Below are 15664 nucleotides of genomic sequence, written 5' to 3'. Positions count from 1 at the left end.
CTATGAGAAAGAGACTATTTTTATTCCTATTTTACAAATGAAGAAATGAAGTTCGGGGAGGTCAAGTGGCTTGCCCAAGGTTGCTCGCCTGATAAATAAACACAGCCAGAATTCCAGCTGTGGTACATGGTCTGAATGTTAACATGGTATAAAGTAAAGCTCCAAAAGTGATATCGTGATCCAGGAGGCTGGAACTGACGGCTAGAGTAAATTAGAGTTGGTAGGGTTTTGGTGACTGGCAGTTACCCACATTGTCTCTAGCTCTTTGCTTTTGATAACTGCATATACCAAATACATACTAATAATTAACAGGGTGCATTGTTATAAATTAAAGGGAGTGGGTTTTAAGAGAAGATACTTGGGACAGTACAAATTACTGTCACACCTATGATCCAGTGAAGTAAAGTTCCAAGCACTGGGCATTCTGTGCTCTTGGCACACTGCCTTGCATCTAAGAGACGTGCACTGCATTTTTTATCTTTCATCAAATGAAAAAGAATATATAAAAGATCCCAGCTCAGACTATGCCCAATGCCTGGCACAAAGTAGGTACTTAATTACAAAATACTCCCTTCTGTACCTTTACTTCCTGATACCTACCACAGTGCTTGGCATGCAGTAGATGCTAAACACTATTAGCTGTTTGTTATTTTTTGACTAGTAAGCACTTATTACTTAATATAAAGCTAATATTTATTGGGGTTCCATGCTAAGCATTTCCATGCAATATCGCTTCTGCCCATTATACTTATCTAGTGAAGTACACTTAGCATCTCCATTTAACAACAGGATTCCTTTAACTGAAGAGAAAACAGACTTCCAGAGGTTAAATACTTTTCCTTTTTTTTTTTTTTATTTTTTTATTTTTTAATATATGAAATTTACTGTCAAATTGGTTTCCATACAACACCCAGTGCTCATCCCAAAAGGTGCCCTCCTCAATACCCATCACCCACCCTGCCCTCCCTCCCACCCCCCATCAACCCTCAGTTTGTTCTCAGTTTTTAACAGTCTCTAATGCTTTGGCTCTCTCCCACTCTAACCTCTTTTTTTTTTTTTTTCCTTCCCCTCCCCCATGGGTTTCTGTTATGTTTCTCAGGATCCACATAAGAGTGAAACCATATGGTATCTGTCTTTCTCTGTATGGCTTATTTCACTTAGCATCACACTCTCCAGTTCCATCCATGTTGCTACAAAAGGCCATATTTCATTTTTTCTCATTGCCACGTAGTATTCCATTGTGTATATAAACCACAATTTCTTTATCCATTCATCAGTTGATGGACATTTAGGCTCTTTCCATAATTTGGCTATTGTTGAGAGTGCCGCTATAAACATTGGGGTACAGGTGCCCCTATGCATCAGTACTCCTGTATCCCTTGGATAAATTCCTAGCAGTGCTATTGCTGGGTCATAGGGTAGGTCTATTTTTAATTTTCTGAGGAACCTCCACACTGCTTTCCAGAGCGGCTGCACCAATTTGCATTCCCACCAACAGTGCAAGAGGGTTCCTGTTTCTCCACATCCTCTCCAGCATCTATAGTCTCCTGATTTCTTCATTTTGGCCACTCTGACTGGCGTGAGGTGGTATCTGAGTGTGGTTTTGATTTGTATTTCCCTGATAAGGAGCGACGTTGAACATCTTTTCATGTGCCTGTTGGCCATCCGGATGTCTTCTTTAGAGAAGTGTCTATTCATGTTTTCTGCCCATTTCTTCACTGGGTTATTTGTTTTTCGGGTGTGGAGTTTGATGAGCTCTTTATAGATTTTGGATACTAGCCCTTTGTCCGATGTGTCATTTGCAAATATCTTTTCCCATTCCGTTGGTTGCCTTTTAGTTTTGTTGGTTGTTTCCTTTGCTGTGCAGAAGCTTTTTATCTTCATAAGGTCCCAGTAATTCACTTTTGCTTTTAATTCCCTTGCCTTTGGGGATGTGCCAAGTAAGAGATTGCTACGGCTGAGGTCAGAGAGGTCTTTTCCTGCTTTCTCCTCTAAGGTTTTGATGGTTTCCTGTCTCACATTCAGGTCCTTTATCCATTTTGAGTTTATTTTTGTGAATGGTGTGAGAAAGTGGTCTAGTTTCAACCTTCTGCATGTTGCTGTCCAGTTCTCCCAGCACCATTTGTTAAAGAGACTGTCTTTTTTCCATTGGATGTTTAAATACTTTTCCTAAGGACACTAAGCTATCAAGCAGTTAAGGCGTTTGAATAAATGGGTTCTCAGAATTTCTTCCCCAGGTTCCCATCTAACCAAAGAGGATGGTGTCTGTCATTCTCTAAGTGATTTGCGGGCCATAGCATGAAGCATGACATTTCTTAGAAATCTTATTTTTGGGGCGCCTGGGTGGCTCAGTCGGTTAAGCGGCCGACTTCGGCTCAGGTCATGATCTCGCTGTCCGTGAGTTCGAGCCCCGCATCGGGCTCTGTGCTGACAGCTCAGAGCCTGGAGCCTGTTTCAGATTCTGTGTCTCCCTCTCTCTGACCCTCTCCCGTTCATGCTCTGTCTCTCTCTGTCTCAAAAGTAAATAAATGTTAAAAAAAAAAACAATAAAAAAATAAAAAAAACTAAATAAACATTAAAAAAAAAAAGAAATCTTATTTCTTTGGGGAGTTGGGGTGGTTCAGTCAGTTGAGCATCTGACTTTGGCTCAGGTCATGATCTCACGGTTTGTGAGTTCAAACCCTACACAGGGCTCTCTGCTGTCAGCATAGAGCCCGCTTCAGATCCTCTGTCCCACTCTCTCTCTGCCCTTCCCTTGCTTGCGTGCGCTCCCTCTCTCTCAAAAATAAACATTAAAAAACATCTTTAAAAAACAAAAAATAATATTTCTTTAAAAAAATTCATACCATTTTTGCTTTCTAATAATTCAATCTAAGAGAATGTTTTAAACCACTGACAAGTTTCATTACCTAACTCACCCTTTTCCCCAATCTCCACATTATCTGATGCTTCAGAAAGATGCATCATAATTTGTTTTGTGACTTCTCATTCTCCTGGCAGACCACAGACTGAGCAGGAAGCTAGAGGAATCTGGTAAGCTCCCTGGGAGAAGTGAGCTGTGAACTAGAATTAAACTGACTGAAAGAGGAAAAACTGGGACCAGGATTTTACAGCTCTTCTTTTACCTGTCCCCAACTCCCTACCCCTAAATCCATTCTTGTTCATCCCCTAATAGGGCAGAGTGGAAATCAGACAGAGTTCAGAATGTAGTAGATCCTCAATGGCAAATAAATGAATGGATGACTAGGTGGTTGGGTGAGGTCTGGGTAGTGATGGGCATCAACATCTCTTTGTAAAGGCCAATGGCTTGAGAGAGACTAAGGAGGACTTTTATATTATAAAGGGGCTCCCTAGGGGAGGAGGCTACAGCTAAGGACACTACAGCCTTAACACTCCAATGAGTCCTTTCTAGACCTCCTTACGCTATTATTGATGCTGCTGTGATCCCTACATGTCAGTCAGTTTAGGAGCACCTTCTGCCACTAGCAATCAGTACTCATAATCAACTGGGAAATAACTTGGAGGCCCTAGATATATTCTAGTCATTCTTTCCATTTTGCAGATAAGGAAACCGAGACGCAGAGAGGGAAAATCAATGACTCAAGGTCACATGGTTTGATGGAACTGTTTATTGCATATCCAACATATCCATTTCCTGCTCCTTGTTCTTTCAGAGCAAAACTCCAGTTTTGTTTGGTATTGGGCAGCCATGGTGTCAGGGAAGACATTATATACCCCTTTCCGTCCTCAGAGAATGAATCTTAATTCGTTTGAACCAATCACAACAATTCTACCCTTTCTGTCAGTGACTGGTTTGGAAATGAACATTGATACAACTCTAACCAAAGAAACATGAAGGGAAACCTGTTGATAGGAGCTTTTAGGAAAGTCTTCCTTCATCTTAAAGAGCTATGAGAGTGAAGCCTACAATCTTAGTCTCCATGGCTTTGGAGTTTGTTGGATAAGGACAGGATGCTTGGAGTAATTGCAGCCAAGAGTCATGTTGAGGACAAATACCAATACACTGTAGATGGCAAAATGGAATGATGTAAAAAGCCCAAGCCAAAGATGGCATTGCTGAGTCAATGGATTTTCCAGCCCTGAAACTCCTCTACCTCTGGACTCCTTGTCAACTGAGGTAACAAGATGTCCTTATTGTTTAAAATAGTTGACTTGGGTTTTCTGTTATCTGTCTCCCAAAGCATCCACATGGCCAGGTAAGATCAGATTCCTAATGCTGTGATTAGGTGGCTTCTTGGAATGGCTGGAGTGATCTTTGTGGTTACCAGGAGGTAATGGGGGAGTAAAGAAGTGTTCAAGATTTTCAACTGAGTAGCAGGTGGATTGAGCTCCTGCAGAAAACTGGGGGCTCCCAGGAAGCTCTCATAGGCAGGCCTGAGAGTTGGACTTGAACCTTTTAATCAGTAGGATTCGGGTTGGCTTCATGAGACAGAAAACACAAAATAATGGTTTCCACTCCCAAGGTGTTATTCTCTCACATAATACTTGTGGCTGTTCCATGAAGTCATCAGAGACTCAAAATCCTTCCACATCTCTGATCCACCATTCCTTATGTCAAAGATGGATGCTAGAGATCCACTATTTCATCTAAACCCAAGACAGCCAAATAGAAAGAGCAGGAAGAAGTGCTGTTCTCATCCCTTTTAAGGACGAAACAGGATTTTATTGTTCTTTGCATTGTTCTTCCTCATCTCTTCTCCCTTCTTTTCTCTCTCTTTCCAAATATCAACACAGAGGCTCAAGTAGATTTTAGGCCTACAATATTTCAAATTTAGTCTTCTGATATATAAATGCTTTAAAAATGTTTGTTTCTGATGATAATGGAACATATGACCCCCCCTTGCATCTTAGCTTTTAGGGCAGGGGTCACAACCCCCAATGCCCTACAGGGCCAGTGAGGAAATAATGGAAATGGATAAAACAGTTTGGTGTAAAGAAAATGAATGGTAACAATTGTCATAAACTGGAGAACAAAATCCCCTTGAAAGGAGGCATTGTTCCAGCAAATTGTTGTCAGGTAGGAATATAAGTTCCATGTTGCCAACTCTTCTATTATTCAATAAAAGCTGAAAAAAAATCTGTATTTTAATGTTAAATATGATTTTGTTTATTTTTATTAAAAAATTTTTTTGGTAATGTTTTATTTATTTTTGAGACAGAGCATGGGCAGGGGAGGGGCAGAGAGCGAGGGAGACACAGAATCTGAAGCAGGCTCCAGGCTCTGAGCTGTCAGCACAGAGCCCAATGTGGGGTTCAAACCCATGAATTGTAAGATCATGACCTGAGCCGAAGTTGGATGCTTAACCAACTGAGCTACCCAGGTGTCCCTGGTTAAATATGATCTTAAAATATTAGGTCAATATTGTGTCTTTCTTGGGTTTGAGAGCACCCTGAGGTCAAATTTTATAGATGATTAATTCAGCAGAATATGGAATATAATGGGAACTCAATATTTGTTGTTGAATGGATAAGTTAAAATTTTTCCAGTTACTTCCTCCTGGAAGACTGAATGGAACAGCTGGTCAACTGGTTGAAGACAAAGGCATGTATGCTTTTGTAGTGTATATGTTAATTTTTCCAGTGTTTTATTTCTCTCTACCAAAACAGGCTAAGCAACTCTAAGGCAGGGACTATACCCATCACATCATCCTCTTCCTTTTCTTAAATATTTACTTTATTTTTTTTTAAGTTTGTTTATTTTTGAGAGACAGAGTGTGAGCACAGGAGGGGCAGAGAGACAGGGAGACATAGAATCCGAAGCAGGCTCCAAGCTGTTGGTACAGAGCCAGATGCGGGGCTGTAACTCATGAGCCATGAGATCATGACCTAAGCTGAAGTCGGACTGAGCCACCCAGGTGCCCCCAGCCTCTTCCTTTTTAAGGAGAGTCCCCCAAAGTTCCACATAACACTTTAATTTATATCTCATTGGATAGAACATAGTTAACTTGCTGGGAATGTGGGAGATTAAGTCTTTCAGCTAAGTGAAATTGCTTGCTTAAAAACTGTAATTCTTTTACTAACGAGAAAAGGGGAAAGGATATTGGTAAGTTACTAGAAGTCCCCTCCACTCAACCCTGAAGAGAAAACTAAAGGGTACTGTGGTTAATAGTCACCAAATGCCATGCTATACTATAAAAAATATTATTTATTATAGGATTATAGGATGTGTTATTTGTATTACAGGATGTCAGAGCTAGAAGTGGTGATAAAGGCTTCCTGTCCAACTCACTCATTTTACAGGTAGGAAGTTTGAGGACCTGAGTAGGGAAGGAATTTACCCAGGGTCACATGATAAAAGAAGCAGTCCTAATACTGCCTTGTACCCTAAGTCTCTACCAACTCTTATTAATGTCTAAATCCCAATATTCAGCCCTCATTGCTTCTTCCTCACCATGGTGATACACCCAGGCTCTTTCACCTTAACACCACCTTCGAACTGGGTACAACTTCATCCTCTTTCCTAGTCAAGTTTCCACTACTGTTTTTCTCAGTACCTCCAGCCCAGGATGGCTCCTAGTTTTCATCACAGGGAGGGATAATATTGGTTGGTAGAGGCTTCCAGAGGTGGTCTTCCATGGCTAATTTTGAAGGCTCAGTTGAGAAAAATTACTGGGATTGATTAATGAGGTCACTGTGGTTGTTGCTCGATAAATGGAGGCTCTGGGGGCAAAAGTTTGTTATGAGACCTGGTTTCTTTTACTTTAGGGGTAAGGACAAAAGCCTTCTATCTGGGCATATTAATAAGGTGTCTGGCATTCACATGTAATAGCCCTGTTCCTACAAGCTGGGCAAACCTCCTACCACACTGCAGTCATCTGGGAGGATAGTGGGCAGTGGTGTGACTTCTCACATATCAGAAGCTCAAGGCCATGCATCACCCCATGCCTACTGCAACAGGCCACCAGGGCAGGCCCATCTGATCCTGTCTTGCATCAGAAAGATAACTCTTATCACCACTCCACAAAGTGAGCTTGTAAAAATAGACAGGATCAGGTTGTGACCAGTGCCCTGGAGTTACCAAGGCAGCGAGGTTCTAGTTACAGTTCTGTCACAGGCCAGACACTAAGTATATCTTCCCCACAGTGACAAGGAGTGTCAGGGAGCACGCCAGCCACATGATCCTTCCCAATCACAAGGGAGAAACCCTGCTCTCAGAGTCTATTCCTGAATCACTTTGCTCCCAGAGTCTATTCCTGAACCAGACCTTGGCTCAGACTACAAATAGATTGCCTGTGTCCTGGCCAACTGTTCTACTTGTGGTCTGCAGATAGGACACCACGTGTCAAGCATGGGGGGCAGCCGTAGAGCAAGTTGCAGGACTCCTGGGCATGTCTTGGAAGACACATCAGAGAGGGCACACATCTTCTACCTGCCTCATGGATGGTGGGAAAGGGAGGAAGTCTGGAGCTGGAGGGGAAGGGGGCTGGGAGTGCTCCCTCTACCCCTGCAAATCCACCAAAGGATTCGCTGATTCTGATTCACTCCTAAGCAAATCCATGGCTGATATCTTGTATTTGGTCAGATGTGCCCATTCTTTTCCTGACACTTCATTTCTTTGAATAGTACACATCTATTAGCCAAATTAGTAATTTTACTTACACAAATAGTACATTAATACAAGTATGTTGTATGAAAAAAAACCCTCAAACAATACAGAAATTGGTAGGAAAAAAATGAAAATTTCCCTTTTCATTTATCTCTCACCAACTCAACCTCTGTCCCCAGAAGTAACTGTGATCAACAGTTTGATATTTATCTTCCATACTTTTTCTTTCTTTTAAAAAAAGTGTTTATTTCTTTGAGACCGAGAGAGAGAGAGAAGAAAAAAAAAAAAACATGAGTGGGGAGGGGCAGAAAGACAGGGAGAGAGAGAATCCCAAGCAGGCTCCATGCCACCAGCACAGAGCCCGAGGTGGGGCTCAAACCCACAAATGGTGAGATCATGGCCTGAGCCAAAACCAAGAGTCAGAGCTCAGTCGACTGAGCCACTCAGGAGCCCCAATCCCATACTTCTTCCATGCACACAGCACATCACACCAAAACACCTGCAACACACACACACACACACACACACACACACACACACACACACAGAGTATAAGAGGTTACAAGTAATCATTCTAATATTATCTGGGTTCAAATAGCTTTGTGGCCTTGGGACAAATTAATTTGCTTCTTTGTGCCTTGCTTTCTTCCTCTGTAAAATAAGGATAATATTGGACTCTACTTCATAGGGTTTTTGTAAAGATCAAATGTAAGTACTTTCAAAACAGTGACTAACACAGTGTAAGGGCTTGAGTCTTATTACATATGTACATAAGGAGGTCATATTAGTTATCCACTATCGTATAACAACTCACAATTTAGTGAGTATGCCAATTCGTGGCATACAACAGCAAACATGTATTATCTGCGGGTCAGGAATTCAGGACCAGTTTAGCTGAGTGGTTCTAATTTAGGGTCTCTGATCTGGGTGGATGCTGGCAGGGGCTGCAACCATGTGAAGACTTGACTGGATGTGTAGAACTTTATTCCAAGATGGCTCACTCATACGGCTGTTGGCAGGAGGCTTGATCTCTTGCCCCATGGGTACGCCACAGGCTGCTTAAGTGTCCTTGCGACATCGGCAACTAACTTTCCCCCCAGGAGTGGCAATCTAAGAGAGAAGGAGGAGGAAGCCCATAGCATTTTTATGCCATTTTTTTTGAAATTGCATACCACTACTTCTGCTTCATTCTTTTCTAGAAGTGAATCACTACAAAAAGCCCACACTCCAGGGGGTGGGGGTGGGGGAGGGAATTGAAAGCAGTTGTAACAGAATTTATAGACATATTTGACAACTACCACAAAGCTTATCCTAGAGGTACATGGTATCACGCTCTGTTGTCTTGCAATTTGCTTTTTATCGTTTAATAAACACCTTAGAGATCTTTCCATATCAGCACATACAGAATTACATCAATCTCTCTAACTGCCAAATCATATTTCATTGTAAAGATATACCGTACTTTCTTTAACCATTCTCAGTTTAGTGGGCATTTAGGTGTATTTTTCTTTCTTTGCAGGAAGCAAGAGCCTAAGGCAAGGGGCACTTCTTACAGATCCATAGTCTAAGGAAAAGTTTATAAGTATCTAAGAAGTTGGCAGTGGTAGAGGGAGCAGAGACCTGTAGATTCCAAGTGACCAGACAGGTTATAATCTCAGGACACATATCAACAGTTGCTCACGAAAGAACATTAACATACAACATTGTCACCACTGATTCCAGAGCAGCTGTTGCTGCCTCTGGCCCTGGTTCTATGTTCCCTCCTAAGTGAGGCATGACTGGAATCCCGAGGTATGTCTTCAGCTTGATGTGTAGCTCAGATGGCCAAGAGTTCACAGCATTAGACACTAAACTGTGACAGAGTCTCCTCATACTAGTTGGAATCTTATTCTTCATGACAATTTTAGTCAGCTATCTGCCATCCCTCCTTTTTCCCCACATACCATGATTTTGTTTAGCTCTTCTGGTTACCCTGGTTTTGTTTAGGATGGTAATGGCCTAGTTGCAGAGGTTGAATCTGATTAGTCAAAGTCATTCACTATAATTTCACTCACCAGATACTTCTATTTCTAGCCTCTCTCACAGTGAGGGCTGGCTCATGTAGCCATTTTGGCCAATGGAATCTAAGTAAAAATCAGTTGGGAAACTTCTTGGAAAGCCTTTGCATTCCAAATGAAATCATCAGATATGACTAGCAACACCCTACCCTTTCTTTACGCCTTAAACACAGATATAATATCTGGAGCTGTGGCTGGCATCTCGAGACATGTTATAGACAAAATTGAAAAGCCATCATGCTTAAGATTTGGGATAGAAAGCCAGAAACACAGAATTTGATGATATTGTTGAGCTGCTAAAACAACCATGGACCGACAACCCCCAGACTTTTTGTTACACAGAAAAATAATTCTACCTTTTAAAAAGGTACTCCTCGCTGGTTTACCGTTACTTGCAGCTGAAAACATTCCTGAGCTATTTCCTGCTTCTCTCTAATCTCTCTAAGTTCAGGGCCTCTGTGTCATGTACTTTCATTGAATGACCAGTGCTTTTGGGAGACACCTGTTTCCTGATACCCAGACAGTCCCCACATTTCTGGCTTAGCAGAGATGGGGGTCCCCTGAACAGGCAGATGGGTTCATGATACCTAGGCCACTGCAGAAATGTCTCTGCTGTATAATGTCCTTCAACTCAGTTTCATCACTAGGAAAAATAACACATCTGACCACGCTATAAAAGCTGAGAAATAAAATTTCTTTTAATCTTTTTCTAACTAAATACTCTTAGGTAGGGTCAGAGTGCACCAATCTTGAATTCTGCTCATTAGCAAACAGTTTTCTAGCAGGGGAGAGACCAGGGAAAGTCTCCTACTAGTGACAGCCAAATCAGGGAATGTTGGCTGGCACATTATCCAGACAGAAGAGTAATATCTACTGGAAAGTGAAGTGGTTCTTTAGTAAAGTGGGGAGGAAAATATTTGAAGAGTCTCGTAACTACTGATGTAAGAAAAACACTGAATTTCAAAAAAAGGCATCTTGAGTTTGTTGAATGTAATTTGACTCTTGTAGACAATTTTAGAACCAACTTCAGGCCATGTACAGGGGTAAAATGAGGGCTGAATTAGCTTATCTTCATCAGGCTTTTGATACGTATAACTGGGACCGGTAGCATCTTAATTTTCTGGTGTGTTCCAGGAGAAAGGAAGATTTTTGGAGTTCACAAAGCTTATCAGAATCCAGCTTCCAGTTCCTACTATACGACTCTGGGGCGGTTACTTTCTTTGAGCCTTGGGTTCCTCAAAAATCTTTGGTTTCATAAATACTCCCAGTCTCAAAGCGTTTTTTTATGAAGATCTAAATAAAACCATATAGGCAACTAGCTGGCACGTATTATTACTACTGCTACTTCCTCTACTATCACTACCAGAATCACTGCTAATTATCATCACCATCACCACCACCATCACTACTATTTACAATAGAAAAGACATTAGGCTTTGTATCACTGCTAGTTCTGTTCTAGAGAGATTTTAAATGAAGAAAACAAACGTTTCAATGAATAAGGAGTGAGGTAGGTCAGAATCAAATGCCTCCACTTGGTTCAAACAAATCACCTTCCTTTGTGTTTTACAAGGATCATGTGGCAGGTGAATTGTCCTCACTGTTTTTGGTCAGAGACGGGAGAAATGCTGTCTGCACACCCCCAGCCAGGCCTCCAAGTAGCACTTTGACACTCTTGCAGGAGGCATGCCATCTACTTCTGCTGCCTTTTTGTTTGCAGGGCTGTGAGTTTCCATTTCTGTCCTCCAGGAAGAATTTATGATTTCCTCTCTACTCCCCCCCTCTCTTCTCGGTCTCTGAAGGCAAAAGATAGCTCCCCTCCCCCTCTGCAGAGGTATTTCTTAAAGTCTGCTCTCCCCCAGCCAGAGGCAGCTTTCTCTACTGATGAATACAATGATGATAAAAATAGTGTTTCTATTTTCTTAGGAATGCTATGCCTTTCTTTCAAAAACCAAACCAAAACAAAAACTTTCTCCCTTAGAAAATTATAATGCTCTTGCACTATGGAAAAGACAGATAAGCAAAACGAAGAACATAAAACTGCCCATAATCAGAGTGTACCAGGACTCACAAGCAACGAGCATCATGCTTTCAGTCTTTTTTCGTGTGCATATTTATACACTTTTATTCAAATTGGAATGTAATCACACTCCATACCATAGTCTTCAGTATATTTTTGTTAATCAGTGAGAAGTCACTAACAACTGTCCATATCTTTCGAGACATGTTTTCAACATTGTTTCCATGGAATTTGATTCTGCGGGTGCCATCATTTATTATGTATTATTACTGGTGTATTATTTAAACAGTTCCCTGTTGCCGGGCATTTAGGTTGTTAATAACTTTTCACTGTTCTTCACAATGCTATAGTTATTAACAGCCTTCACACTCATTCATAGTTTTCTCCCTAGGGTCTATGCCTGGCAGATGTGATCACACGTATTTTGGAAGCTGGGAGAACCGAAGAGCAAAGAGGTTACAAAAAGGTAAATGAATGGAGTGAGTTGCCCTAGAGAGCCTTGTGTTTGACAAAACAATTAAATGCTGAAGGACAGTTAACAAAACAAAATGACTATGGTAGCTGCTCTGAAGCTCTTCTTTTCGGAATTAGATCTTGGGGACATTTGTCTATTGAGTGCCTGGCAATAAAACCATGTCATCAGCATATAGAAGGGAGCTTACCTTTCTCTTTTCTGTCCTCAGAGCAGGCACTTGGAGAGTCAGGAGTTCAGCTCATCCAAGATTCCAGAATGGTTAAATCACTTGGCAAAGGCCACTGAGCGGGTTAGTGGCTAAGTCAGGACTGGAAGCCAGGTCTCCCCAGTCCTGGATGACTGCTTTTTGTGAAAATGTCCTTCTCCGAGACAGCTGGGCTATCACCATTGACAATGTCACTCAATCTTTTACAGTTTTATAGACTAGAGCAATGACCTGGGGATCTTGTTGAAAAGGCAGATTTTGAGCCCAGTTGGTCTGGGATAGGGCCCATTTTCTGCATTTGTAGCAAATTTCCAGGTGATGTCTAGGGTCCAGACCACTCTGAGTAGCAAGCAGCTAGAGAATGACTCAAATGAAGACAAAGCAAATGACCTAGATAAAGACAGGCTTATTGACAAATAGTACAGCATTTCAATGTCAATGACTGGAAAGGGAGCTCCTGATAGTTATGAGTCTTAAAGTAAAGGTATATCCTTTTCCCATCAGCAACACTCTGACAGGAGACCAACCCAACAAGTCAAAGGAAGGACTGGGGCTGTGGTGGCCAAGTGATGATCAGACACACCCAACAACAGCACAGTAAGTCCCTTTGTTGTGAGGAAGCAGCAGCAGCAGCAGCAAGAGAGCCAGAATAAAAGCCACTTTATTTAATATTCCAAAGGCGTTCCCAGTGTCTCCCAGAGTCCTCATTAATTACCTGGAGAATTACCAAGGAATTCTCAGAAGGGATGAGAGCCTCCTTCCACTGCCTCTCACCACACCTCATGACACCTAGATGACAGAAGAGCTGCACTTGATGAGAAGAGGAAACGGAGCCTGGGCACAGAAACAGAAGAGCTTTGGCCTGTGAGATTTCTAAATCACAGACATGGCTTGCCCTCTTGCAAGTAGAGGCAAAAGACGTCAGCCTTATTGGCAGTCCCGGGCACGCAGCTTTGGGATCGGAATAATAACGGTTTTCAAGGCATGGGGAGTAGCCGAGGGTGGCCTTTTGGTGCATGGAGGGGTGAGAGGCCAGGTCCAGGCTGGGCCAAGCCAGGGAAGGAGGGCTGTGAATGCTGGCTGTTTATTTTTTCTTCCATGCAAACTGCTCACTTGTTAGCATCGGTACTGCGACATAACAGTTTCCAGTAAATACACTGAGCTGCACGGAGGTGGCAGAACAAGGGGAGGCTCAGATGTACAAGCAGATGGTTCTTATTACTTCCAGTCGTTCTTGTCGTAGTCCCACTGGGCTGGGAAGCCCTGAATCGGGCTGACCTTCACGTCGAGCATCCTCTGAGTCTGCTTGGGCACACTCTCCCCTTAAAAGGTGTGCAGGAGGGACGCTACAGGCAGCGCTTCTCGCAGATCTGAACCGGAGCGGGACGCTTCTCGCAGATCTGAACATGGCGGCGCCCACAGCCGCCTCGCGCGCCTGCGCACTCCCGTTCGCGTCCGGAAAGCTCGGGCTGAAATTCATGGGGCCCAGTTCCACATTCTCATCAATGGAGAGGCTGCTCGAGGGGGTCTCCTTTTATTTCAAGGCCTTCTGGCTGGCGGAGAGATCTTGACGTGGGCCGCGTTAGGCAAGGGATAGTGGCGCTGGTGGACATAACCGGGGAGAGCATAGTCTTCACGCTTCACACTTCCAGGTGCTCGCACATGCACGGAGGTGGGAACAGCTCGCTTGCAGATTAGAATAATTACTCTGGTTGCCAACATTCTTGCCGCTGCCCACTCCCCACCTCTCAACCCCCCAGCCTCCAGCAAAGCCCACCTCCCTTACCCCCTGCTCAGCCCGAAGAGCGTGGTTACTTTAGACCTGGAACCAGGAAGTGCTGGCCTTAAAGCTAGAGTAACAGAATCACAGGGAAGCATCTTACAGGTACAGAATCCTAGCGTTTAAGTCATGTTCCCTGGAGTTCTCAAGATTCTGTGTGAACATGCTTCAAGGACTGCTGTTTTCTGTGATGTATAATGGGATGTGAGGCTTGGTCCTTCATCCCCCCATTTTAGCATCACGTTGTATCTATTTTATACACTGGGATTCTGAATACTATTTCTGTAAAGGGTTGTATACTTAAAAGCTGTTCTTTTTTAGGGGCGCCTGGGTGGTTCAGTCAGTTGAGCATCCAACTCTTGATTTCCGCGGAGGTCATGATCCCAGGGTGGTGGGATCCAGACCTGCATTCAGCTTGGCATTGAGCGTGGAGCCTGCTTAAGATTCCTGCCTCCCCCTCCCCGCCCCCGCCCCGTCCCTCTCTGGTGCTCATGCTCTCTCTCTAAAATAAAATGCATGAATGAATGAATGAATAAATAAATAAATAAACAAATAAAAATAGATTGCTCCTTTTCAACTTCTTCACTTGACAGGAAAGGAAGGTGAGTGTCTGAGATTTAAAGCCAGCTCATGACATAACACTATGGTGTTCACCACCACCCCCACTCCCTCACATGTGGTTGTACCATGGTTCTGTAAGTCCAACAGGATCCAGAATATCTGGCTGCATTCTTTTCTCTCAGAGAGTTCCCAAAACCCAGACTAGTGCCCAGATTTATAATATTTCATGCACACCAAAGTCTGGAAATAGAACTGACCTAAGTTATGGTGGACAGCATTGTCTATGTGGTATGATACCTGCCCACCTAACTGGAATTCCCACTACGGGGTGCACCAGCAGTTTTCAAATGAACTCGGGTGTCAGCACACCTGTGAAATACCATGAATTATTGACTTACTTAATTCCATCATACAAATGAGAAGGCCACTTTGCCAGCAGAAAAGCCAGCTGGTAATACACACAGAAATACACTGTGATCACACGCACTGCGTTAGTCATTAAGACCAGTCTCACATATTTTGGTTCTCTTCTGGGCACATGGTGAGCTTGCACTTCTCCACTTTCTTTCGTGGGCATGGCCATATAACATGTTTTGGCCAAATAAATGTGAATGGAAGCTTTTAAAGTCAGTGCATGATGCTCCTCATCCCCTTCCCTGTAGTATAGTCCTTGTGGATGTCTACGTTGAGATGAGCGTTTGTTCACCAGAGTCCCAGGGTGACTATGATGAGTAGAGGTCCTTTGCCAACCTACATCAAATGTGGTATGAGCAAAAAACACATCTTTGTCTGTTCAAGCCATTAATAGTTGGGAGTTTTGTTACCATGGCAAAACCTAGCCAATTCTAACTGATATATTTACCAAAAATAAACCAATAAGCTGTTAAATGGAGCACTGCTGATTTCCTCCTAACTTGTCTGTTAATTCAATAGTTCATCTCCAACTTTGGAGGTCCACAACCTACTAGCCATGTGACTGGAGTATTCATATTAGAAAGA

General features: G+C 42.8%; 1 pseudogene; it reads right to left on the bottom strand.

Annotated features, from left to right (window-relative positions):
* Nucleotides 1-13039: 13039 nt before the first annotated feature.
* LOC122231997 lies at nt 13040-14160 on the bottom strand (annotated as a pseudogene).
* Nucleotides 14161-15664: the final 1504 nt, after the last annotated feature.

The sequence above is a fragment of the Panthera tigris genome, chromosome D2 (genome assembly GCF_018350195.1).
Source record: "Panthera tigris isolate Pti1 chromosome D2, P.tigris_Pti1_mat1.1, whole genome shotgun sequence".
In the NCBI taxonomy this organism is placed as follows: domain Eukaryota; kingdom Metazoa; phylum Chordata; class Mammalia; order Carnivora; family Felidae; genus Panthera; species Panthera tigris.
This window is presented reverse-complemented; position numbering and strand designations above follow the sequence as displayed.